Consider the following 3773-nt stretch of genomic DNA (forward strand, 5'->3'; position numbering starts at 1 on the left):
AATTTAGTTACATACAATATTTAATTATTTATAATTTGATATATAAAATAAATGAAATATTTCTCGATTCGTGAAATTTTAAAACATTTTATGGAGAATTTTTGGAGATTATGGAGAAAACTTTTATAGAAGAAATGAAAAGAAAAGCTTTTTATCGTAAATTGATGTGGTGAAACAATTTATATATAGAAAAGAATATAAAGATACGAGTTGAGTATATTATTGCAATATCGTATTTTCTGAGTTAATACATGTAATTATAATATTGGATTTCGTGTTCGAATAATAATTGATGTTGTTTTGCTTCTTATTATATCATTTGCTACTTTATTCGAAATAAAATTGGTATATAATTGATAATAAGCAAACATTTTAACTTCGAAAATACACAGAATATGTATTTGAATAATGCGCGAATTAATGAGATATGCACGTTAATAATACGCTGAATGAGGAGTCTCAAAACACACGATGATTAAAATTTTCTAAAAATCCTCGAATCTATACTTAATATTCAACTAATAGTATTTTTAATATTATTATTATGGAATAATTAATAATTGAAAAACTAATTAGCAAATATTATATATCACATATATAATTAATAATAAATCTTGTTTCACCACTAATTGTAATTTAAAGATATAAATTCATTCACTAAAAGTAAAATTTTTTTTTAATAGCTAGACTTTCTATTCCATTTTATTTTATAATAATCTAAATACACGAATTCAATATACAAAACCCGATCCATTATCATTCTTCAATCATTAATCGTATTAATATTTTCATTATAATCATTCCATTAATATTGAAGAATTCTCTGAATTCTATTCAAGAATTCTCTATTAATCACTTCCAATAGAGTAAAAATAAAAAATTAAAATTTAAAAAAAAAAATTTAAAAAGATATTCCCGCTATCTTCATTCATGATCTCACGTTCTTTCTGAATAAATCTCTCTACAGCATTGGCGATGTGTAACGCCAATTTTTTAACCCAACAAAGCTAGGAACGGCATTATCGGATTCCAGGGGCCGATTCTTGAAGCCTCTCCAAATGCGCAACATTCACATTCGAGTGTCGATTCCATCCCAATCAACCAGCCTCGATTCAATCGACTGGCCCATCCATACCTTCCAGTTTTCATTTTTACCGCGCTTTTTACCCCTCTTTCACGAACGTCGGATCCCAATCACTCGAACCTTCATTAATTTTCATCCGATATTTTTCAGATTCAAATGAGTTCCCATCTCTAACTAACACCAATTTCACGATTTCTCGATTTTTTTATTACGTTTATCAATTATTATTATCATTATTCGTTCTTATGAAATTTATCGCGACAGATTATATTACAAGTGTATTTCTTGATTTTACGTGTAAATTACACTCTATCTATCGCATCTATCGTTTGAGAATAATATTTATCGAGGAAATAATTTTTCTAAAATCTCGACAATGAGTTGAATAAAAGAGGAAATGCTTCAGAATATGGAAATAGATTTATCCTGCTTAACTTAATATAATAATATAATCAAAATGCGATTCAAAAGTATCACCGCTACTCTTATATTCTTTCGGATGCGAATAAAATCAAACAAACGCGTCACATTTCGTGTTAAACCGTACATTTATTTTAATTCCAATTTCAACAATTCCCGCCCACCGAATTCCACCTGTTTCACCATTCCAACGTTCCGCGTCATTTATTTTTACCTTTCACAAATAAAACTCGCGTTCGTTCACGAGTTGCATCACACAGGACACAGTTGAAAGCAGCTCGTTGAGACGTGGTATCGACGGGAGGCAGAGAGACAGACAGCGGATTGGTTCGAGAACGGAAATCGGGGTCGAGCGACACGAGAAAGGCATCGTCGATTAATTATTTAAGCCAGGAGCATCGACGCCAATCCACCCAACCCCTTAAACCTTCCCCCCAGCCTTTATCCAAGCTGACACTGCACCGACGTAACCCGCGATTCGTTTAATTAGGTTAATTTAATTAAATTTCATCCCACTCTAATTAGTTGCGCAACATCCTCGACCAACGAAGCAAAGGGACTCTCTTCTCTGCCCCCTTTTGCCCGCCATTGTGTTCGTTGCGCCTCGTGTAACGAACTCCCTGCCCCCTCCTGGCGGGGGGCAGAGACAAGGAAGGAGAGAGAGAGAACAGAATATACGAGAAGGAGGGAGGAAAAGAAAGAAAAAAAAGGAGCAATGTCGAATACACGTTGTCGAAAATATTGATCGATGGGGTAATTATTGGCCTGTACAAATATCCAGATATAAATATGAATTTTTATAATTGATACCCTCAAATCCAATTTGAATTTTGTAAATTGGTAAAATAATTAAATATCATCGTTTATAATCAAGGAATCGAATTTCCACATATATGGAAAGAAACGGAACGACTTTTAAACTTATGGAATAAGATATAATTTCCCTAAAGAAAATTATCGTGAAAAATATATATACCAAATTAATTATTCTTTATATAAGAAACCAAACCTCTCTTCGATCACAATATCACAAATATCAATCTAATACAATCCGTCTTAAAATTATTTATTGGCTAGCTTCACGGCAAGGGTATCCTAAAACCGACAAAACTTTTTCACCGTTCCCAGGGCAGATCCCAGAAGCGGGACCGGGGTTGGATCGTAATTATCGAAAGCTTCGATTCCCTGGCCACCCCATTAGGGGAGAGGAGGGAGGGAGGTGGAGGAAAGAGAATTTTATGCGACGGATCGTTCGCAGAATTTTTAAGAAGTCGTTCCACCCTTTATGTGCGACCCTCCCCCGACGCAGAGGGAGGCGGAATGCACGGTGAATTTTACAGTTCAGTCAGGGGGTGGAAGAGGGCTTCCGGCCCAGTCTCGACCCTCCCTCTGCGCCACGAGGCAAGGAAATTCGAGCTAATAAAAAGGCTACCTTACGATTCTAATTCCCCGCATACCGTGCACGCGTAAATATGGCGGGCATCATCTTCTTAAATTTCTTCATTCGAGTAATATACGGAATATATATTTATTTCATTTTGAATATCGAAGTAGTATGAAAATAATACGATAAAATTATTTCAAGATCTTCTAATATTAATAATTCTCCAATTGTGCATTTCAAATATTAATCCAAATTAACCCTTTTATCCAACTTATATATCAACTCTCCCTAAAATCAAAATCCGTGTGTGTGCCTGTGGAAAATATCCACGGTCGATTAAAAAGTCGGTGGCAGCCAGTGAAGCGTCCCTTTCATCGAGAACGATGACAAAAGGGTGGCAGAGAAGGTAAAGCGCGTCTGAGTGGTGGCTTGAAACCGGGGAATCCCGTTCCACGACCCCTTTCGGGATAACTAAGTCTTCTCCTCGTCTTTCAGACAGTGCCACCCTTCCTGAATCCACGTCTCCTCCACTTCCGACATCGCGTGCCGCCATTTCGAGTAATCAGCCTATCCGAGCATCGACGTGAAATCGAGACGAAAAATCTATTTCTCTCTCTCTTTTTTTTCTTATTTTTTTCTTACTTTTATTTGCTTTTGTCTCTCCATTTTCTCTATAATAATAAAATAATACACATGTATGGGATGATATATACATCGTAGAATTTATGAATCAAACGTGGATTTCACGAATCGAAATTTATCAATATATTAATTTTGGATAGTGATATTAATCGACGAAATTATTAAGAATCGAAATGCTGGATTTATATATATATATATAAATATTATATAATATTTATATATATTATATATAATAATATATAA

General features: G+C 34.5%; 1 protein-coding gene across 2 annotated transcripts in view; it reads right to left on the bottom strand.

The window, feature by feature from the left end:
* Nucleotides 1-3773, bottom strand: part of LOC102671692 (protein rhomboid) — a 154683-nt gene that overhangs the window by 114461 nt on the left and 36449 nt on the right. The gene's annotated exons all lie outside the window — the stretch shown is intronic.

Source organism: Apis dorsata, unplaced genomic scaffold, assembly GCF_000469605.1.
Source record: "Apis dorsata unplaced genomic scaffold, Apis dorsata 1.3 scaffold_34, whole genome shotgun sequence".
Classification (NCBI taxonomy): domain Eukaryota; kingdom Metazoa; phylum Arthropoda; class Insecta; order Hymenoptera; family Apidae; genus Apis; species Apis dorsata.